Source organism: Mesoplodon mirus (genome assembly GCF_964341445.2).
Source record: "Mesoplodon mirus genome assembly, chromosome: 6".
NCBI classification, from domain to species: Eukaryota; Metazoa; Chordata; class Mammalia; order Artiodactyla; family Ziphiidae; genus Mesoplodon; species Mesoplodon mirus.
The window spans coordinates 42,889,507-42,913,468 of NC_138982.1; the positions used below are offsets into that span (position 1 = coordinate 42,889,507).

General features: G+C 46.6%; 1 protein-coding gene and 1 pseudogene across 6 annotated transcripts in view; one reads left to right on the forward strand and one right to left on the reverse strand.

Moving 5' to 3' along the window:
• Positions 1-23,259, reverse strand: part of LPP (LIM domain containing preferred translocation partner in lipoma) — a 709,708-nt gene extending 686,449 nt beyond the window's left edge. For 3 of the 5 annotated variants that reach the window (XM_082624540.1, XM_082624542.1, XM_082624541.1), the window contains exon 1: positions 21,570-23,259. The gene's annotated coding sequence lies outside the window, so the exon portion shown is untranslated. Of the gene's footprint in view, positions 1-21,405; positions 21,489-21,569 lie in introns of those variants that run through there. The other 2 variants (XM_082624543.1, XM_082624546.1) reach the window with 2 other exon arrangements.
• LOC309806769 (large ribosomal subunit protein eL28-like) lies at positions 11,896-12,503 on the forward strand (annotated as a pseudogene). The gene has a single exon. The product of its transcript is annotated as a large ribosomal subunit protein eL28-like (transcript).
• Positions 23,260-23,962: the final 703 nt, after the last annotated feature.

Here is a 23,962-nt window from a genome sequence, read left to right on the forward strand (position 1 = left end):
GAACATTCTCTATGCAGACTATCAACAAATGGACCATTCACTGCTTCAACCCTGAAGTAGTGACTGAAAGTCTATTGTGGAATGAATGAATGAATGAACGAATGAATAAAGGTGCACCTTCTCAGTACTGATACTGGGGGGATGTAGAGATTAGCAACTTAAAATCCTACTCTAAAGGAATTAAGTTTAAGAGTACTATGGGCAATGTCAAACCTGTCCATCCATCCATCCATGCATCCGTCCATCCATTCGACAAGTGTTTGCTATACGTCTGCCAGATTCCAGAGGATCGGGAATGAATGTCCTAAAGAAGTTAAAGACCCCAAACAAGATAGAAACACAGATAACTACAATGGAAGGTAAAAAGTGCTCAGTGCCCTGCATGCAGTCCAGATAAAGGGCCATGGGAGATCATAAGATGGATTATGTCCTGCTTAGGGGCAAAGGGTGGAAATCAAGGCCTGTTTCATGGACGAAGTGCTGGCTTTGAAGATCAATTTGGATTCAAACAGGTGATGATGGCAGAAAACAGCAATCCAGACTGAGAAAACGTTCTGATGAAGCAAGAGTGAGGGAAAGTAATGGAGGTTAGGTTCTAAAAGTCAGTTGGTCCCATTCAACACAATCATAAATGGCTGGATAAAAAGGATATATGTGGAGACAATAAAAAGATCAGTGGTTGCCAGGTTTTGGGGAGACAGGTAGGTATGAATAGGCAGATGACAGGATGTTTAGGGCAGTGAAATAATCTGTATGATATAATGATGGATACATGTCACTATACATTTGTCCAAACCCACAGAACGTACCACATTGAGAGTAAACCCTAATGTAAACTATGGACTCTGGGTGATAATGATGTACCAATGTGGGTTCACCAATGGCAACAAACATACCACTCTGGTAGGAGATGTTGATAATGGGGGAGGCTCTGCATGTGTGGAGGGCAGGCGTCATGTGAGAAATCTCTGTTCCTTCCTCTCACTTTTGCTGTGAGTCTAAAACTACTCTTAACAAGTAAAGTCTTTAAAATTTTAAATTTAAAAAATCTTTTAAAGATATACAAAGGGTTTACTTCTCCAGGATTTTGCCACCGCCTGGACTGCCTTCAGCTTCTCCACCCGGTCTCCCCGCTGGAGATGGCCTCCCTCCATCTCTCCTGGCACTGAGCACGACGCCGGACACCTGCTCGCCTCATCCTGGGTACCAGTGCCTGCAGCAGGCTTAACTGTACTTACTATGCCATGTCGTTACACTACTGTTTTCTGTAATTTATAAAACACATACTGCCCACGAGTTTGTATTTTTAATTCCTATAAGAACTTTTGGGATCCAATTTGTGTGAAAGTCAGACTGCAACATAATGTTGTATTATATGATAAAAGCCTCCAAGAATAAAAGCAGACAGTATATACCCCACTTATCAGCAACTCAAACACTGGTTCCATTTCTGAGTGTCACAGATTTCCTTATGAATGACCAGTTTTGGTTTTGTATCAATTTGTCTCCATCTTCTTGAAATCAGTTCTAATGATAAAGTTTCCTAATTTTCAAAGCAACTTTTTTTCAAACATTTACTGAGAACCTACTACGTTTCAGGCTCTACTAAAAGTAAGCATCTTGGCTCATGTAACTTTCACAAGGAAAATGGTGGTACTTTGTGAGTATTAAGTACGGTGAGGTATCACTGACCGCCAAACACACTTTACAGATAAGAACAACTGAGGCATATAGTAGAAGAGCCTGGATCCAAACCCAGATCTTCCAGAGTCCCTGACTGTTGCTCACTCATCCATTCAACAACAGAGACAAGATTGGGATATTTCCATGATCCTTTTTTGACCTTCTCTGGGCTTCCAGTTTCACGCAGCATCATCACTCCCCATTCAGGGGTCTCAGTCTCCTCCCATGAAAACAAGGAGACTGGATTATGGTGATACTTAAGCCCTGTTTTACCAGAGCCTCTTCAAATAGAAAAAGCAGGGAAGGACAAGAAAGGCGGGTACATCCTGCACCATTTCATCCACAGCTGCTCCAGTTTATTCCTTCAGCATTACTTGTTGTAATAGGCTTTTCTATAAAGAATCCCTCTCTAACTATTAAAAAAAAATGAAAGTTTTAGAGCCACTCTAGGCAAGGGAGATATCAACTAAATGCAATGTGCTATCCTGGGTGGTATCCTGCAAAAAAGAAAGGACATTACTGGAAAAACTGGTGAAATCTAAATAGCGTCTATAGTTTAGTTAATAGCCATGTACCAATGTCAGTTTCTTAGTTTTGACAAATGTACCATGCTAACGTAAGATGTCAAAAATGAGAGAAATTGAGTAAGGGGTGTACGGAAATTCTCTGTACAATCTTTACAACTATTCTGTAAACTTAAAACGATTCCAAAATGAAGTTTATTTTAAAAGACAAAAAACAAAAAAACAAGAAAAAAGAACCCACAAAACCTCATTCATCTCTAATATCTTTTCCAAATCACAGTTTGCTGACTTTATAAGGATAACACATAATAACAGCAGCCAATATTTAATGGATACTTGGCATGTGTCAGGCTCTGTTCTAAAGGCCTGACATAGCTCACTTGATCCTCACAACAAGGAGATAGGTAATTTTCTTATTCCCATTCTGTGGATAAGGCAACAAAATCCTAAATAGACTGAGTAACAAATCAAAGTAGTAATGGTAGAGCCAGGAAGCAGCCTAGCTCCAAAGGCCATGCTCTTAAAGTGCTACACAGATCAAAGTTCTCAAATGTTTCTGGATTTTTTTCAAGTAGGCCTATACAACTGGGAAAATCCACAGAACTAATCACAAAGACCAAGAGGTGAGGGTTATGTTTAATACAAAGAAGAGGAAGCCAAAGGATTCTCAAGGTAAATTGGAAAATCTTTCCTGGAGCAGAACCAAACCTCACTGCCATTACCAATGGCGACTCCACATGTGAATGACACCTCTGGGCCTGTGCTGTGTTTTGTGCTCCCTGACACATCATTCTTGATGATTTGCACTACCAGCCCATGTTATGGCCTCTGGTGTGTCACTTACCAGGCTGCCTGCTGACATTTTCATCCCTAAAGTGTCTGTCCGGGTAGATGGTGAAATGAAACATGCAGGCTGCCTTTTCAAGGTCTGCAAAACAAGCTTCAGCTTTCCAAGTGATTAGTTTTCCTAGATGCTTAAGAGTCCATGCCGAGGACCTAACAGTGCATCGCCCAGTTCTAGAAAGCAAAAAACCTTCCTCTCCAATGTATAATGTTCCTCACTCACTATGGTTTCCATCAAGTGTCAACGAGACGTCAGAAAGCTTCTCACTGCCACTGTGGGCTCCCTCTAGGCAAGACTGGTCTCATTCATTGAAGAATATTTGTTCAATAGAGAAACAGTTCTGAAGAACAGATAAGTCTCCTGAAAAGATCTGCAGCTGGCCAGGACCGCCATTCCCCAATCTGCCCCACCATGGTAGTCATTTGTCTTTAGAAGGTTCCAGAGTGGACACTCTCCATGGGTAGAGCCAGAAGGGAAAAAGGGATCTAAGGGGGGGCTGGCTATCCAGTTGGGCAACAGGAGAGGAACATTTACAGCAGGGAGAGTGTTGGCAAAGAATTGGTAAGCTTGAGTGGCAGAGGAGAAGGAGGTATGACTAAAACGTAACAGGCAATATAAGGAAAATGAATCCAGTTGGAGGCTGGGCATAGGAGAACCACACCTCCCATGTATGGACATAGAGCTCTGCCCATTGCCCATTTCCAGGCTCCAAAACATGTCTCATCAAACAGCCCAGACTGACTCCAGCAAATGTTGACTTAGCAAATGCTAACACTCAACATGTTTAGTTGAAAGGATCCTGAGAGCACACTGAGCCTACACCTAACATTTCACAGATGGATAAACTGAGGCTCAGACAGGGGAAAAACTCGTGCCCAGAAATAGAACCCAGGTCTCCCCATTCCTTTGCCTGTGCTCCCTTCTGTACAGACATGGTTAACAAGGTGGGTACTGAAAGAACCCAAACTGAGGGCAAATCTCCCCTGCTATGGAGGACGAGATCTGTAGATTATCCTCCACTTCATCCAGCATGTTCCATCTGCTGGTTGCTCCTGGAGAGGAGAAAAATTCGTAGCACGATTCAAGTGAAGTAAATGACTTGTCAGGAAGAATATAAAGGGTAGCTTGCCTCAGATGGAGAGGATGATACAGATGGATAAGAATGAAAAATGCAGACACAGGCGACTCATCAGAACAAGGGACGCTAGGTTGGAAGGAAAGGTGGAGAGTGTGGGATGTGATGAGGCAAATGGAAACCGGACCTGCCAGACTGAAGCTGTCAATGAAGAAGCAGAGACGCCTCTTCACAAGGCAGAGGCTCTGCCCCAGACGGTGTCAGGATGCCTTACAGAAGGGATCCCTCCCGCAGATGGGCAGTCACTCGTTGGAACAAGGCCTAAAGAGCAGACAGCTCTGCACCAAAAAATCTGCCGCCTCTTACCTCTCCAGATTTAGGCTATAACAAAAATTAACCTAAGTTGTATCCACATGCTGGGGTGTCTCAACCAAATCAGCCATGTCAGAATTTCACAATTGTTCTGTTCCCGATGACTCTTCAGCAATCCTCCGGACCTCTCCACTTACACAAACTGTGTCTCTCTCGAAAGCCCAACTCTCCTCTATGAGGAAAGTTTGCTCTGATTTCACACCTTCAACCCCAGCCAAAAGTCCCTGTGTCTGAAATCACCCACTTTTTTCTGCACACCTTTCATACAAATTAGAACTTCCAACCCTGTATGGGTTACTAGGGTGCATGCCTGAGTACCCCTGCTAGGCTGAGATGCTGAGAGACAGGATCCATGGCTCACAGTGGCTTTTCCCAAAGCACATTGATAGACTAAGACCAAGAAACTTCCGGGGGCGGGGTGAAAGTTGGTGATACAGAGAGTCTAGGATCTAAAAATTTGAGAACAAACCTCTCGGGAAGTCACAATGCACATTAGTTTCCTAAAGATTCAGAAAAGTCCCACAGTAAAGATACCCATTTAATCCTGTTTAACCTGCCAAACTTTCTTGACTACAAGACCTTTTCTCATAGAACAATAAGGGACCTCAGAGTTTCTACAGGAGCACCTTATCCAATATTTCCACTACTGCTCATCTCATACTAGACTACATGTCTTCCTTAACAGCAAGGACCTTGTCTAAATCATCAGGGTATCTCTGACACCCAGCTGAGTGCCTTACAAGCTGTAGGCCAAAAAATATGTGTTCAATGAATGCACTAAATCCAGTCCTCTCATTTCTAAGGTGAGAAAATAAAACCAAGTATGTCAACATGACCTCCTCTGTATCTTCCTAAGTGTCCAAAAGAATGTCTTACACAGAGAATGTGTTCAACAATTCTTGAGGAATGGAATGCAATGGAATGGAATGCAATGCAACAGAACAGAAAAATTTCTCAGCTGCACCCCAAGCCAGAAGTTCCCATAACACAATAGACTCCTACCTCTTCTCCTCCTCCTTTACCCAAGTTGGGTGTCAAGCAGATGAAAATGAAGATGACAAATCAGAAGAGGAAAGCCATGGGAAAACCAAAGGCCCTTTGGGGAGAGAGGTGGGGAAATGGTGTTTGCAAACTGATGGGGATAAACAAGACCTGTCTGTATCTAATTTAGACTTCATAAGATAGTTTGCTGAATGTTAATTAATACTCAGTGGTTGTTACCAACTGTGGTGATTAACTTAATTTTGAATTAAATAAGCAATAAATGCTTAACTGAAGTTCTATTAAATTTTACCCAGCAAGTGAGGTATATGAGGCTCTTAATTGACTTTAAACAAGATAGTTATGGCAAGTTAGTTGAATTTTTATTACCTGAAGATAACTGCCTTATTAAAGCTAAATTGACTACTTTATTTGATAGAGAAATATGTCACCTTCTTCCCATTCACCAAAAACATGTCTAAAAAGGTTCACAGTTGGTCTAAACGGCTTAGATGGGGTAATTTTGTTTTCTAGTCCTATTTTAATAATAAGTGTGCTGGGGACTTCCCTGGTGGTCCAGTGGTTAAGACTTCGCCTCCCAATGCAGGGGGTGCAGGTTCGATTCCTAGTCGGGGAGCTAAGATCCCACATGCCTCACGGCCAATAAACCAAAACATAAAACAGAAGCAATATTGTAACAAATTCAATAAAGACTTTAAAAATGGTCCACATCAAAAAAAATCTTTAAAAAAATAAATAATCATAAGTGTGCTCATTTAAGAATGAATGTAAATGTAAGAGGCAAAGAGCTCTAGGAAGGAGTTGTATATGAGACTGAAGAACCGGGTGATCATATTTTCTAAATCAAAAATCATGACTCTGCTTTCTCAATGTAGATACAGTTTGGAAGTGTTGTCTAGATATCACAATACTGCAATTTCCAGGATATTTCCAAGGCTTAAAAGGCTACTAATACAAAACATATGAAATCACAATTACTGTTCAAATAAATGGTTGGCTCTGCTACTGAACAAGCTGAATGACTTTGGTAATTAATCTCTTTTTTCTAGATCTCAGCCACCACATATATTACATGAGGAGGTTGGAGTGGAGATCACTAACTTTACTCACTTATTTTTTTCTTTGTGGTATGCATAGCCTCTGGAAGAGTGCCTGGCACATAGCAGGTGCTCAGTAAGCATTGAGTGACTGAATGAATGAATACATAAACTAAAGTTTAGGCAACTCAAAACACTAAACATTTTTAGCCCTTTCATATGAACCTTCTCCAGCTCAGACCATTTTTAAATATTGCCATTTGAGAACTCACGCAAGGGGACACACAAACTCTAAACCACTTCTCAGGATATTTTTTCAGTAATTAAAGGAATGCAAATTGAAACAATAATGAAATATGATTTCCTACATATTAAAAGAAATTAAAACTTATTTAAGAAATTAAAACTTATTTAGCCAGCTGATAAACATGTATTTAAGGTCTACCTGCTATGGGTCATACTCTATGGGGAAATACAAGGGAAAGGATCTTGGCTGTCTTATCATCTGGTGGGTGACAAGAGAGAAAAGAGGGAAAAGATAACATTTTCAGCAGATCACATGGCAGGCTTCAGTGCTTTCCTACCCTGACCACAGAATCCCCTCCACAATGACATTACATGGAAGGCACTATTATCCTCTTTCACAGACAAGCAGTTGGAGGTTCAGAGAGGCTAAGTAACCAGTATGATTATATAACTATCAAGATACAGTGCCTTGATTTGAACCCAAACCTGTCTGACTCTCCAGCCATACATGCATTTTCTCCTGCATCCCTGAGGAGATAAGATACATAGTCACATAACCACAAAACACAAGGGACAAAATGGTAACCAATGTGCGGGAAAGTGGAAGTGCCAAAGAAATTATTGTCTTCAGGAAATAACTTAGAAGGAAGTAAAAGCTATTTATTTGTCCACTGACATTTACAACGCATGTTTTAACATACTGAATTGTATTAAATTTCTTTAAAAACTAAAAACTATCCTAGTGTCCACACGGGTAATGTCAATTTCAACAAATCTTTAGTTATATAAAAGATAAATATAGGGCTTCCCTGGTGGCGCAGTGGTTAAGAATCCGCCTGCCAAGTAGGGGACACGGGTTCAAGCCCTAGTCCAGGAAGATCCCACATGCCACGGAGCAACTTAAGCCTGTGCGCCTAGAGCCCGAGCTCCGCAACAAGAGAAGCCACCGCAATGAGAAGCCTGCGCACCGCAACAAAGAGTAGCCCCCGCTCGCCGCAACCAGAGAAAAGCCTGAGCGCAGCAACGAAGACCCAATGCAGCCAAAAATAAATAAATAAATAAATAAAATACATTTATAAAAAAGATAAAGACCAGGCCAAAAGAAGAAAGAGCTTTTCTTGTAATAATATTAAGTGGAAGGAAACATTGTACACAAACAGAGAAGTGGACATGCCCTTTCGGGGGGGTTAAGATCAGGGTTATGGTCCCCTAAAAGATCAGAGAGAGGTATTCAGGTAAAAGAGTTTTGGTGGGAGCTTTTCTGGTGGGTTTTTTTTTTTTTTAATGAAGTTGAGTAAATGTATTCTAAATGAGTTCTTTCTCATTGTCTTTTGATAACAGATTAATTAATGTTTAGAGGAGCTCAATTAAGTTTTTTTATTACTAAAGATATTCTTAAAACTCAAGTTGTCATTTATTACTTCATTTATATTATTCATTCACATGTTCATTCAGCAAGCACTGATTAAATCCTTACCTTACATCAGGATCCACAATGGATTTAAGGTTATCAATAGGAATAAAGCTAGAGCCTGTCTTGGGGATCTGCGCAGGCTGGGAATAGGAGGAATCTAAAATTGTGCAAATAAAAACCTCAAGTTGAAGTCCTGGGTTCAACATCCAGCTAGCTGGGGCCCTGAGCAAGTCATTTAATCTTTCTCAGCCTCACGTTCTTGATAGTAAAACTTGAACAATAATAATAACTGCTCACAGGACTATTGTGAGGATTTACCTGTAATTTGTAGGAAAACACATGATTAACTGTAAAGCACTATAAAAATGGCGATTGGTCGAAAGCATCTTTAACTGTATGGTGGATTCCATTTTGATCAGGATCGTGCTGGCTGGCCTAGGTCACAAAGGTCTCCCTGGTGAGTATTAACTTGCTGCCCCCCAAACGGTTATTCCCTCACGACTCTGCATGAACTATGGCCCACTATTCTTAGTGCCTAATCATCCATTTTTAACTCTCTCTGCCTTTTGTCCAATTTGGCTAAAATCATCCTGAGGAACCAAATGGAGAGAGGAACCGCAGGTAAGACTGGTGTAAGTATCTACTCCAAGGAAGGAAGAAAGGGAAGGAGGGAAGGAGGTAGGAAGGAATGAACTAAAAAAAAAGAGTCAGGGTTAATAGACCTCAAAGATATTCTAGACCAAGTCTTCAACCATTGCCTGAGTTTTCACTGTAACATCCCAATCAGCCACTGCTTGAATATCTCCAGTGATCACAGATTCCATAACTCTAGAAAGAGCCAATTTCATTCAGAGTTAAAGAGATTCCAGGGAACTCTTAAAAGATAAAAAGTGATGGAGATCTTCCTCTTGACAAACAGCTATCTCAGCAACGAGGCACCTGTTACCCTGGGCAGAGGATGGATCACCTGGGGGTTATGATGGAACCAGGGCTGTGGACTCTGTATGTGTTACCTGCTCAGGGCCTGGGTTTCCTCTTGTTTAAATGAGGAGATTGGGTGACCTCTATTCCACCTGTGAACTGTCCCTCAGAGCCAATGCCTCAACCTCATTTCAGCTTCCGTTTATCTGGTGCCTGGACTACAGCAGCACATCTCACCATCTCCAGTACCAGGCCCCTCCAACCATCCATAACCCATCACTTTTCTAAAGCACAGATCCAATCATCTCCCTTCCCTACGTGATGCTCCTTTCACAGCGCAGTCTCAAGTCCTCAGTCAGCAATCAAGACCTTTGTCAATCCGCGTCCCAGCCCACCCCTGCACCCTCATCTCCATGGCCTCTCTACTCCGCAGCCCATCCCCAATGACTCCAGTTTTCCAAGGTGCCATGCATTTTCTCACCTGTTCGTGTTACTTCCCTTGCTCAATGACCCCCCTCCTCCTCTAGCCCACTAGACAAATCCCCGCTCATCCTTCAAGGCCCAATCAAATGATAGTCCTTTTATCTGTGAAGTTTCCCCAGGGTCCCTAGAGTTAGTCGCCATTCAGTTAGAGTCACCAGATATTTCTTCCATATACTTTTACATCCTCTCTTGATTATTTAAATGACCTCTGGAGGCAGGGGTGGCACAGCATTCATGTTTCCATCCCCCAAACCCAGACTAGAGTTTCACTCATTCATTCACAGGTACACCTAGCACCTGGTGTGGAATGAATGAACACACAAACACATCAGATCGATGGACAGATGTATCTGGAGGGTCCTGTCCAGCTGTCATTACTGGAACCCTCATAGTTTCCTATGAAGTGAAGCTGCTGCAGCCAAGAAGAGAAGTCCAGTTTGGAAACAACCAGACTACAGGAAAGCTGACCTGCCTTTCACCTCATTCTAAGAAAAGGTGCCGCTTACCCTCCAGGTCACTTCAGAATTTGCCTTTCCCATGAAGTCAGGGCACACCCTGCCCTCTGGGTAGCAACTCCCTCCTCCAGTTCCTGAAAATGATTCATTTTCATATCACACAAGACAGAAGCTCTAGGTGCCAACTAAGTTTTTTTTATTTCTGGTTTTTTTTTTTTTCTTCCTGGGAACTAAACAAGAACCATATTCTTTGGAAACTCATGAGAAGAATAAGTTACTCTGGTGACCTCTTGGCACAGAAATTGGTACCGCATTAAGCTGCCACAGTTACAGTTAAAGGTCTTTATCAAGATGGGCCATCGTTTAGAAAATAATAGATTTAAAAACCCGGCTACATTACACACATGGGGACTTCCCTGGTGGTCCAGTAGTTAGGACTCTGTGCTTCCACTGCAGAGGGCCCAGGTTCAATCCCTGGTCGGGGAACTAAGATCCCATGCGTGGTGTGGCCAGAAATAAATATATAAAATACACACATGCACAGAGATTCAATCTTATTTCTTAACTATAAGTAGCCAGAGCAATTTAGCTGCCCCATCACATCCTGGACTAAGCGTTCCTGTCTTTCCATGTTTAATCCAAGGCCCAGCCCTTCCAAGAAGCTTCCACACACGTTCCAGAGAACTCAATAAGCCCTCCATCCATACCACTCTCCTGGCGTTTTTTTATATTCTAAACAGGTACTAACACATTTTTATCAACCTACTAAACCCTAACTGCCTACAAGCTAGACATTCCCTTCAAACATCCTCAAACTTTACCTTTATAAAAGTAGTTCACTGAACAAACATTTCTTGAGCACCTACCAGCTCCTCCGACGAAAATAGTAGACGTTTGTTGACATTTTACTTTAGTCCTGGTCTTATACCTATTACTTATACCAGCGGTCCCCAAACTTTTTGGCACCAGGGACTGGTTTCCTGGAAGACAGTCGGTAGCGTGGTGGGGGGACGGGACACGGTGTTGGTTCAGGCAGTAACGTGAGCGATGGGGGGCGGCAGATGAAGCTTCACTCCCTGGCCCGCCGCTCACCTCCCGCTGTGGGCCCGGTTCCTAAGAGGCGGCTGACCGGTACCGGTCCACGGCCCGGGGATTGGGGACCCCTGACTTAACACAACCTCACTCAGTACTAACAAGTAGGGTGACCTCCAATCAGAATACCTCTGAGAGTGGAAGGGGACGCTGTATAAACTGCACCAGGACACAGGCATAAACCAGGGCTGTCCTGGCAAAACCAGAAAGTATGGTCCCTCTACCTCTGCATCAGGTACTGTTGCTACAGCCATTTTTACAGACAAGCAAACCGACACTAACATTAAAGACAGGGTTCCCTTAACGCCCAAAAAGCAGTCTCCGGAAAATGCCAAGGAATTCGCACTACACATGCTCACCGCCATCTTCTCCGAAGCTGCTGGTTGATGGCCTGAGTGGCTAAGGAATGCCGACCACGGCTGCAGCGGAAAAAGTGCCCACTGTGGGGATGGAATGAGGCCAAAACACACTCCTTGAAGGACACTGAAACAACTCTGCCGTGTCCTGACCCTCTTGCCCGTGAAAGGTTCCCATACAAGTTTCCCCACACAAGTTTCTGAGGAAGGCCTGGAACCACCCCTCAGCACCAGCTTTCCATGGGAACTACAGCGGGCTCCGATGGGAGGCCGGGAAAGAAGCACCGACTGCACTAGAAGCGGAGCGCGAACACAGCGCAAACCAACCCCCAGAGAGGCCCCGCCCCGCGCCTGCCTCTTTCCAGCCTCCGCAACCAGAGGAGCTGCCGCCATGTCCGCGCACCTGCAATGGCTGGTCGTCCGGAACTGCTCCAGCTTCTTCAGGAGGCACAAGGAGACGTACAGCACCAAACCCAGTAACCTAAAGGCCCGCAACTCCTTCCGCCACAACGGGCCCATTCACCGCAAGACTGTGGGTGTGCAGCCGGCGGCAGATAGCAAAGGGGTCGTGGTAGCGATGAAGCGGTGATCCGGCCCGCGAAAGCCGGCCACCTATGTGCGGACCACCATCAACAAGAACGCCCGGGCCACACTCAGCAGCATCCGGCACGTGATGCAAAAGAACAAGCACCGCACGGATTGGCGCCTGGCCGCCCCCTGCAGAGCCAGCGCCATCCTGCGCTGCCAGAAGCCTGTGACGGGTGAAGAGGAAGCAGACCTGCCCACCAAGAGCTCCTGAGTGACCCCCTTCCCCAAAGCAATAAAGATGTCAGCCGATTTTTCTCAAATAAAAATAAATTTAAAAAATTAAAAAACCAAGAGAGAGTTGGAGGATCACAATGGAGAAGAAGAAACACTGGACAGCCATTCACTGGTGAGAAACCATCCCTCAGCCTGGAAATGCCTGTGAACGTCTGTGGCACTCACCCCACTTCGCAAAGTGACTGTTGTCAACAGTGATGCCCTCATGAATAAGAAGTCTAAAAATGAGTAAATCAGTACACCAGATCGCCCGTGACCACCCCAGGGAGCACCCTCCCTTAAGTCCGCACGGCTAAGACTTGAACTTGGAGCTGCCTGGGTCTAAATCCCACAATCTCCTCTAGAAGGACAAGGTGCCATTCCTGTAGGCTAGACACCTTGCTGGGCACCAAGAATTAGACACGTGTACCCACTGCACGGCCACATGTACCCACTGCACGGCCATGTTACACGCTATACGACCATGTATAAAGCACTGTCAGGGAAATGTCTGGTTCTCACAGATGCACTGGGACAGATCATATGATCTATAATCGAAGGTAACTGAGGCTCAGGAATGTTCTGGAACTTGCTTAAGATCACAGGGTTAATGTGTGGCTCAAACACAGGTCTTTATTTTCTTACACCAAACACCAAGTTGGTGATGGTACTGCTGAAATGATAGTATCTGAAGCCCATATCCTCAGGGCTCTGGGGTATCCAACCAGATTCTCAGGTGCCTTCCAAAGTCACAGACAGGCAGCTAATGCTACCAATTAGCACACCATGAAATAATAACAGTTTCTCACCTGTGTATAGGGCTTGCTAAGGACTTTCACATCAATTATCTCCAGCTCACCAGCAGAAGAGAAGGAAGGAGCAAGACAGGAGCTTTAGAGCTGTGAGTCTGATTCTCACTCTACCACTTAAGCACCACAGGGGAAGTTCCTTCACCCCTGAACTTTACAAGTTTGATCCTGCCGACCCATCTCTTGGATGGCAATTGTGAGCTAAGTAATAAAAAACAACCGTAAAATGCATTCTCCACATAAAAAGTGCTACAAAGGCTACGAAACGCTAATGGGTTCTATGAGATGGGTTGTGATGGGCAGGTTTAAGACGGAAAGAAAAAACAGCAGGATCTATCCTGTAAGGGATCTAATGCTGGCAGCCTGAAAACCTTTAGGCAAGCAAAAATAAGTAAAAATAAAAGGGGAATGAGGGTGGGGGCCGCCACAGGCAAGGAACCTTAAAGTTATCATGCAGAAGCTTGGTTCCGGCAAATAAGCGACAGGAATAAATAGCAGAAAAAGAAAGAAACCCCCAAAGCACTCGCAGACTGAAACTGAACCTTAATCACTTTGTTTTCAAAGTGCAAAGAACAAGGTTCAAGCCCAGTAACAACGATCTCCAAGTTATAGTCCCTCCCGAATTCTCCCAAGCAAAGCCCCTGGAGGTGGGGTGGGGTGGGGTGGGGAAGGAATGTGTCCAGCCAGGCTCTGCAGAGAGAGAATCAATAACACCCTTGACACAGGGCAGGAAAGGGAGTAAGGGCCACACCCAACTCCAGCTCAGCAGACAAGGGTGTGACTGAGCACTTCTGTCCTTTCCCTGGGGCCTCAGTTTCCTCAACAGCAAAAGGAGGAATCAGGTGGCTCTGGCCACCAAGGCCCCAGCCCACAATTCTAAGGCATGAACTGGCTGCCAGCCTGCTGCTTCCACTGCCTACAAGCTTTGGTGCGGATAAAATAGTTTTTCCAGTCAAGGCTGATAAGCGGGCAAATAATTGGAAGGACAAGAATAGGAACTAAGCTGCCTGATAAGATTCTAACAGTAAACAACTTTTTCCCTCTCTACTCTGCTGACCTGGTGCAGGCTGGTGTTTCCTGACCTGGAACATTTCAGCAGCCTCCTAAGCGGTGTCCCCGCCTCTGGCCCAGAACTGCTATCACTCTGCCACCAGAGTTCTCTGAAACACAGACCCAACGACACCCTCCTTTGCTCAAAAAGTAACAAAAGCCCTCCTGTTCCCTACCCACCACCACTGCTGCCATCGTCCTCAGCTCAAGCTGCCAGCCCTTTACCCTCTAATCCTCCCTGGCCAGCCCCATCTTTCTCAGTGATCTCCAAACACACCCCCCAAACACTCTTAGGCCTCAGGCCTGTGCCTGTATATCAAGGTCTCTCTGCCCAGAAAGCTCTTCCACCTCTGTCCACCATAAGAACTCCTACTCACCCTTCAAAACCCAACCCAATGTCTTCTTCTCCATGAGCATTTTTTCCTGTTCTTCCAGGTAGTCAGTCAGCCATTTCTCACGGCTCCCATTATTTTTTTGTTCATCACTCTAGTAGGGCCTTCCCATGTTCTATTTCAGTCTGTCTCCTAGGCTGGAATGAAGATCCTTGAAGACAGAGCCTTAGCTGTCTTTGTAAGATCAGTTTCCAGCATTTCTGTCTGGCATGGGTAATCACTCAGAACCCGAATGATGTGCTGAACTGAACACGAGACAGAGATGCATGTGATCACACATATAAGTGGGGTATAAGGGGGCTAAGAGTCTGGGAATGGCTTCATGGCACAAGGTGGGTTTTCGCCTTGAACTTAAAAAATCATAGGTCGGGCTTCCCTGGTGGCGCAGTGGTTGACAGTGCGCCTGCCGACGCAGGGGACGCGGGTTCGTGCCCCGGTCCAGGAAGATCCCACATGCCGTGGAGCGGCTGGGCCCGTAAGCCATGGCAGCTGAGCCTGCACGTCCAGAGCCTGTGCTCCGCAACGGGAGAGGCCACAACAGTGAGAGGCCTGCGTACCGCAAAGAAAGAAAGAAAATAAATAAATAACTTAATTAATTTATTTATTTATTTATCATAGGTTTACAACACGCAGAGAGGCCTGGAACTCCAGGTAGAGAAAACAGCATAAGCAAAGGCATGGACATGAAAACAGCAGAATGTTCAAAGACAACACGACCACCTGGCTGTGAGGGAGAAAGGAAAGCACAGTTTGAATCACACTTACTCTTGGGATGGCTAGTTAGTTTAGACACTCAGTTCTACACTCCCACCCCCTAATCTTGACCCTGATGGTGGGACTGCCGAGTACCACCTGTGGCGGCTTCACAGCATCGTGGGGACTCAATCCAGTCCTGGGACCCCACAGGCCCAAACCTCTCAGTCAGTAAAACGTTCCTTTCCCCCATCATTGCTATCTTGTGGTTGCAGTACACTAAGCCAACCCCTTCTTCACCTAACAAACAGTTCCAGGGTGCCTACGCTGTACCAGGCACTCCTCTGGACTGGGGAACATGGCCCTTAACAAAGCAGGCATCCTTGCGAACCTCCTGCCGCTTATTTTAAAGGGGAGGGGAGAACAAAGTCAAGCAAATATATGTGGTCAAGCGTGATCCATGCTTACATTGTATCAGTAAATGTTACTCATTCTAAATGAGTAAACAAGCAGTTACTGAACATCTTCAAGGTACCAGAGATGAGAGGTATTCAAAGAAGAGAAAGCCAAGGTCTTATTTACTTTGCTGGGTGCCATTCCTAGGATCTGTCTTCTCGCCCCTGAAAATATCTTACCTGTAAGTTATCAAAATGCAAATAACCCACCTGAGGTGGGTAGGTCACAGAAAGGACCTTAGTTGATCACTCAGAGTCCTGAGCCAGAAAGCCTTCTTGGAGGAAGAGGTCTGAGTGACCTAGGGAAGGGCGGGATCCAACAGGAGCTATCTGGCTCGACTCCAGAGAACATTGTCCCAGGAGCCATAGATCAAGGGCAATGACTGAGATCAAGACCCTCCATCACTCCCCTACTTTGTTATCCTATTTCCCCAACTGCCTCTCTGTGGGGTACCTCAAATCCTTATTACTCCAAGAGACTGGGGAGAAGGCAATGTTGGGGGGAGGAAGCAGATGCTTGCTAGAGAAGCTCTGTTCTCTCTCCAGTTAGCTTTGCAGAGAGAAGACAGCCAAAGGGTAGAGGGAATGGCAGCATCTCAAGAGAGACCGGGCTGAAGCAGCACCAGTATGGAAGTGAAAAGGCTGCTTGCCCAGGGAAACCCTGGATTATGGTCCTGCTGGGGCCCAAGAATGGGTACTGAGTTAAATTCTGAGGAAGAACATTGAAAGACAGTGGTGACTTTGTGAAATAAAATTCATACTTTATGGCAAGGCAAGAAAATTTAAACATAAAAATGCTTCCCTGCCCTTTGGCCCCCTCTCTCCCCGCAGTGCGCATCGAGTATCTGCATTACGATTCGACCAGACCTCCCCCAGCGGCAGGAATACCTGCTCAACCATCAAGAGCAACATGCTCCTAGCATCAACCAGACAATGCCTTAATAACATTCCTTCTTGATGTTGCAGGGGTCACATGACCCACCAGGATGATGCTTAGATCTGCATTAAGTAAACTGTTGATAATATCAATACATCATGTGATGTACAGCCCTCTGTCTCAAAAAGCTTATATAACCGTGCCTTGACTTCTAACAGGCGGAACAGTTCTCAGAGCGTTCTGAGATGCTCTTCCCGGGTTATAATGCTCAAATTTGGATCGAATAAAATTTTACAGTTCTTTTTTAGATCGACTGATTAATTTTCATCGACAATTTTCACTTTTCCTTCTGGCGGCACAGAGAGAGCAGTGAAGATCAGGGAAAGGTTCTAAACTCGCCATTTCACTTAGTAGTTGTGTAACCTTATTTAACCAAACTCATTTTCTCATCTGCAAAATGAGATTGATAACCATAAAACCTACTTTAATGAATCAGTATGAGAATTATGTAAGTACACGGTAAGTACTCAAATTTTTTAAATTATGTTATTATTAAGAAAGAAGGATCAAAAGATAAACATTTTCTAGCCTCAATTTTGTGGTTTACCTGCTTCCAAGCATGAATCCCATTAACCCCCAGCCACCCACCCACCCTATTTGTAGAAAGTCAGGAGAGGTGAGGTCCTCATCAATGCATCAGTGTCCTTCCCCATTTCTATGACTCGCATTAAGAAGGCACTGCTGGGGCTTCCCTGGTGGCGCAGTGGTTAAGAGTCCGCCTGCGGATGCAGGGGACACGGGTTCGTGCCCCAGTCCGGGAGGATCCCACGTGCCGCGGAGCGGCTGGGCCTGTGAGCCATGGCCACTGAGCCTGCGCGTCTGGAGCCTGTACTCCGCAACAGTGAGAGGCCTGCGTACCGCAAAAAAAAAAAAAAAAAAAAAAAGAAGGCACTGCCATTTCCTCCACGCATCCAAGCCATCTAGAGCAGACTCCCACATCACGATTCCATTCCTTCTTCCCTTCCCCACCTCTGCTTCACACACACCTTCAAGCCCACGGATTTCCACCCAGATAAGCTTCCTGCATGCATCACAACTTTACCTCCCCTCTCCTCGCCTCGGTTTCTTCCAGCTGGGTGCTGCCTTCCAATGCCATTATCCAGGAAGTCCCCACCCAGCAATGCACACGCTGAGCTAGGACTCCTAATTACTGCCCAGGGTCAAAGTCTCAGCTCTACTCAACCACTTACTAAATATGTTACTCTTCTTCCTGCAGTTAGCATCCCAATACCTAATCCCACAGATGCTTCCAGAGCCCTTGCCCAGCCTTGTTTTCCTGCAAATCTCTAGAGAAGCCTTTAATGGCCCCTAGAGCCCACAAGATAAATTTAAATCTACTTAGCAAAGAATGAAAGTCCTCCCTTTTCCCATTTCCCACCACCCTGTTCATGCTGGCCATGCAAAAACCAGCCTCAACTGCCATGCTCCTTCCCTACATTTGTCTGCATATGCCTAACAGGTTCAGCCCTTACCTGTTCTTCTTCCACTTGGGCGATTCCTATATAACCGTAAAGATTCTCTTCAGGCACTGCTCCCTCTGGTAGCTTCCCTGAGGTGGAACCACGTCAGTGCAGCAGAAACATAGCCCTCGAACAGCACCACACACACACACACACAGGTGCTCCCCAAGAACAGGGACCGTGTCCTCCTCATCTTTGTACTCCCAGGGCTAGCCAGTTCCTGCTTCACAGAAGGGAGGCTCCAGAACCTGTGTGCCTCATCCACTGTTCCTCTCCTTTCTGTGTAAAAACAGCAGCGTGCTCCATCCTCTGATTTTACTATGTTACCTGGCATCTTCTATCTCCCTGCCCATTTTCCATTTAATGCAGCAAATCTCTAGGCTAAGGGATCCTCCCAGTCCTCATGAGTTACATTCTGCCCTTGGCCAAACCCCCCCCCCAAAAACCCACCATCATTCCAGCATCTTCAGCCATAGTTCTGAAATCAAATTCAATTTGACCTTCCCATGCCTAATTAACCCGTGCTAGCTCCATAGCAGGGTAAAGTCGCATATTAACATCAAGAGGCAAAGTTCTAGGCTGTCATTTTGAGCACATATCTAATTAGCTCTGTGACCTTGGGCAAGAGGTAAAATCGAGATGACAGGATCACCAGGCCCAACTCTCAGGGGACTTTTGAGATTCAAATGGAATATCTGATGGAAAACTTTTATAAAGTGCAAAGCACTGTACATTCATAAAGGGTATGATCAACAAATTTTATCAACTCTTAGCCATCAAGGGTAAGATGTACCATTATCAACTTAGAATGAAGAGCTGCTCAACTATGACACATCTGTGATTATAAGACAACCCAATTTCAGTGATATTAAAATGTGAAAAAGTATACTTTTTATATGCCTCAATACATACAATGTACAATTTATATGCCTCAGTAAAATAAGGAACCTGCCGTAAAATTTTCATCTTTGCCAATGGCACATAACAGACACTCAGTAATACACGTGGGGTAAATGAGCAACACCCCACCGATAATATTCTTAGGCCAGATTATGGCCTGTCTCACTGGAATGGGCAGCAGAAGGCCTCCCAATGCCAGTTCTCCTCTCACTCATGTCCCAGCCTGCTCAAAACCCTCGACTGATCACTTCAAGTCATATCCATGCCTGGCATTTTTAAGGACCTTCATAATGAAGCCTCCTTTCCCATCTCCCACTGCCTGGAACTGACTGTCCACTGGCATATGTCACTCGAAGAAGGGTCCTACTCAGTCATAGTAACCAGCTCCACAGCTGTTTCTCCTCCTTCTGTCAACCCCCAAAGCCGGCTCTAGGCCTGCCCGCTGCTTACAAGGAGCATGACCCTGGGCAGCTGCCTGACCCAAAGGCCCCAGGCGTGCACCCCTACCATTCAGACAGCTAACCCTGGCTACCTATCTCGCATCTAGAGTCTACAGTCTAGACTCTGAAGGCCTGGGTGTTGGTGTTGGGGGGACTGTCTTGCAAAAATTAAATGCAAGATACACATTCTTGCACCTAGAGACTGTCACACAGAGTGAAGTAGGTCAGAAAGAGAAAAACAAATACCGTATATTAACGCATATATGTGGAACCTAGAAAAATGGTACAGGTGAACCAGTTTGCAGGGCAGAAATTGAGACACAGATGTAGAGAACAAACGTATGGACACCAAGGGGGGAAAGCCGTGGGGGGGGGGGTGTGTGTGATGAATTGGGCGATTGGGATTGACATGTATACAGATGTGTATAAAATGGATGACTAATAAGAACCTGTTGTATATAAAAATAAATAAATAGTGTATTCTTATACTGAGATTAAAAAAAAAAAAAAGATACACATTCTTCCTTTTGACTGAGCCTGGTACAGGCAGAGACCCCGAAAGGAAGAAGGCTGGTCATGGGGTACAGAGAACCCTACTGGAAGTTCTGGCCTCCCACCGGCTACCTTTATTTACTGTAGGCTTTAGAACTGGCACCCGTCTTCTCTGGGCTTTTATTCATGTTTCCCTATCTGTAAGGGCAGGGAGGGTGAGGATGCAGGGGAGAGGAGAGTGTTAGCTGCTCTCTCTCCTTCCGCTTAAAGGCTTTCTTAAAATGCTCTTGTGCTGGGGGAGGTAAGCCATTGCCAAGTCACTAACACCTTCGTGAGAATGAACCACTAGAAAAGGGGGAGGAGGTGGAAAGAGAGACGGGATTGGACACAAGGTTAAGCGAGTCTGGTCCTAGAAAAGCAGCTCAAACGTGAACCTAAATTTTTGCATTTTGTGTTGAGGGCGAGCAGACATTGGGTCACTGGGAAGGGAAAGGAAGCCACAAAGCTCTTTCAGCTCCCCCAGCACCTCAAAGTCCCAAAGACACCCCTCAGGCCCAATTCCACTGATTATCTCATCTCCTGTACCCACGCCTCCCAACCCCGTGCTCCCAGCACAGTAACAGTCACAGCTCCATCCCCACTCTCCACATTTTGAGTCTTCTCTGCTCTGCGGTTGCCTCCCGCACAAGGCCTCGCTCCTTGAGCCTGGCTGCCTTCAGAAAACCCCCCATCCTTCCAAAGCCTCTGATGTTTCCTGAGGGACGAGGAAACCAAACTCTTCTCCGAGACCCTTGAAATTTTACCCTTGCCTTTTCCCCAGCACTTAGCACCTTCTACCTTGGGTCACGTTTGGCTCCTCGGGTTGACTGTGCGCTCCCTGAGGGCAGAGTCAGGGCCCTAAATGCATCTGACCCAGCAACCCGGCATGGCGCGGGCTCACAGTGGGCGCTGGAAAACTGCTTGGAGAAAAGGAACTAGGAGTCGGAAGCCATTTATTTTAATTATGGCTCAGCCTCTAGTGAGCGACTTTGAGGAGGCTCTCCTCCTCTCTGGGCCTCACCTGCCCCAGCTGGAAAATGGGGGAACTTGATGTGAGGGCTCCTAGGCCCCTTCCACTGTGACAACTGTGATTCCGCGAAAGCTCGGAGCTGCTGGGTGTGGCCCCGCCCCCTGGGAGCCCTGAAAAGCCCGGGCAGGGGGCGCGAAGGGAAGGCCTCCACCCGCGCCCAGCCCCCGGTCGACGCTTCCCGAAAAACTCGGGGTCCCCCTCCCCCACGCGTGCACCCCATGATCACGCTGCGGCCGGCACTTCCGCACCGCGGGCCCTGCGGCCCGGCCCGGGCGCGCGCTCGGCGCCCTGCGCCCCGCGCTCCTGCCACCCCGGAGGCGCTCGCGCTCGGGGAGGGCTGGGGGTTCCCGAGGCGCCCGCGGGCGGAGAGTGGGGGGAAGGAAGGAGGATTTGCAACAAATACCTCGGGGAGGAGGCGGCCGGGGCAGCGGCGGCGGCGGCGGCGGCTGGAGGCGGAGGCAGCGGAGAAGGAGGAGGTGCCCAGGCACTCCCCCTCCCATTGTCCCCAGGCCCGGCCCCGCGCCCCGCACCGCGCCCCGCGCCCCCGGCCGCGCAGCCAGCCCTTACCTTGCAGCGCCCGGCTCTCCCCCGCTCGCTAAAGCTACTTATCCCAGGAAAGCTCGCGCGGGGCCCGGGAGCGAACCCACAGACAAAAAGTGAAACTTCGGCAGGGCTGGAGCGGCTGCTGGTTGGTGCCTTTCCCCCTCCTTCCTCCCCACCGTCCCCACCCCCTCCCCTCGGTCTCCCGTGCGGTGCCCTGAGAGCTGGAGGCTGACGTCAGGGGCCTGAATTCCTGACTTTGCCTGCACGCATTTGTCCATGTAAGGTATGGGAAGGCGGGTGCCCGCGGGGCCGCCGCGCCGCGCTCGCCGCCGGGGGAGGGGGCGCCCGCCGCGGTCCGTGGCCTTGCCCCAAGGTGGGCGCGCTGACGACAGTTGATTTCCTGGGAGGAAGGGGAGACGCGGGGATGCGGGGAGACTGCAAAGGAGGAAGGGAAAGGGAGGTGTGGAGGTTTTGCCTGCACTGGAGGAAGAGGAAGGAAACGTAGAAGGAGGAAGCGGCCGGGGAGAGGGGCTGCCGAAAAAATGGGGGAACCTGCGTCCACTGTTAGGGCGCCAGATTAGGGGCCTGAATCTGAGCAGACGAGATCCTGCCGTGGAGTCCCCTTCCGAGATCTTCCTCGTGAGCCCCGCCCCGGATTCCCAGCGAGGTTCGGAGCTGGCCCAGACCAACTTCCAGCCCGTCCACTTCACACATGGGAAAACTGGAGCTCTCGGAGGAGAAACGACTCCTACAAGGTCATGCCCGCCACAGATCCAGGCTCGGGACCCGGATGCTCGGCCTCCCAGCTGTGTTCCTGTCTCCAGGCAGAACCCTGACTCCCTCCTTCCCGCGGAGCAGTGAACCAGGCTAGATGTCAGCGGGCAACGAGGACCACCCTGGGAAGAGATTCAGAGCTTCCCTGGGACCCGGAGGGAGTCAGTCCCTGGAATGTTCTAATTGCCAGTGAGCCCTGGATAGCCATGCCGATCAGTTGCTTCAAGGCAACTCCCTCTATCCGGTGCTCAAATAAACGAAACCCTGGAGTTCACTTCACAGCCCTGCCGGAAGCCCAGAAAGCTTATTCTGTGCTTACAGCTTCAAAAAAAATCTGCGAACTGGGTGAAAGGCAAGCCTGTTCTTGGAAGGTTTGAGTGGGACTTTTTTTCCTCAGACGGTTGTGAATGTGAGCAACCAGGGGACCCACCAATAACGGTGTCAGGGGGTTAAAATGTGCAGCAGACATTGCCTGGAAGGCACTCCAAGGCTGGAGACTGTTTCCTTGTATTTCTATCCTATTCATGTCCTCACCTCAGCACATCATAAAAGCACTTTCTCACTGGTTTATTAGATCTTCTTGTTAGGACAAATTATAGTCCATCGTTTACATTTGAGGTAAAAAGTCAGGTAAAATGACTTACCCAACACAAAATAAGCAACAGAGTAATCACCTGAACCCACCTCCCCCCAGCCAGGTCACCTGACTAATCCCATGATTTCTCCACCCAACAAGGAGGCCCTGACCTCCTAATTTCTGTTAATGAATGTTGAGAGTACACCGTGAGTTACTAATTCATGAAACCTCCAAAACTTGGTTCTTTTGGGATTTGGTGGGATTCTTTTTGACCAAGAATTAAACACAGAAACACATTTCTGCACTTAACCATTTATCGAGCATCTTCTTAGTGCAAAGTCTTTGAATCCAGACATTCTTGGGTCCAAATTACTCCATCTCTCTTGCTCTCAGTTTCTCATCTACTCATACAAAAAATATGAAGATAGAGGTAGAGGTAAGGTCAAGGGTACCTATTCCATGCAATAACGAAATATTTTTGTTTTTGCAACTAATGTAGTTTGAAATAGGAAACATGAGCTCTTAAAGAGATTTTATTCTGGGGCTTTAAAAAGATCATTCTATTACACCACAATTCACTTACTCTGTTCTCAACACTTCGGCAAACCCACATTCTGAGTGCTATTGTTTAACATGAAAAACTGGTATCACACGAACTAAGAATAGATTCACCCATTCCCCATTGGACATAACGGGACTTGACCAGTGCTTCTTTTTTTTCTTCCCTAGTAACCCACTTATAAAGAATAATAGGGTTCTAATGAGGATTAATGAGATTTAATAACGTATAATTAGCATTCATTTCCTTCATCATACACATTGTAAGAGTGCGGTGTTAGATCCAGAAATGCTCCTAATTATGTTGAAACTGTTGTATGAGTGTGTTGGGGAAGATCACTAGGTCTCTCCTCCTGAAATATTTATGAATTGCTCAGGTGGGCCTAGAGTTAGCACAAGCATTATATAAAGTTAATCACAAAAGATAATTTCTGCTCAGGAGGCACTCACCAGGAGTGTAAGAGGCAAAGTCATAAATTGGATGCTTGGGCGAACCACATGCAGTGTT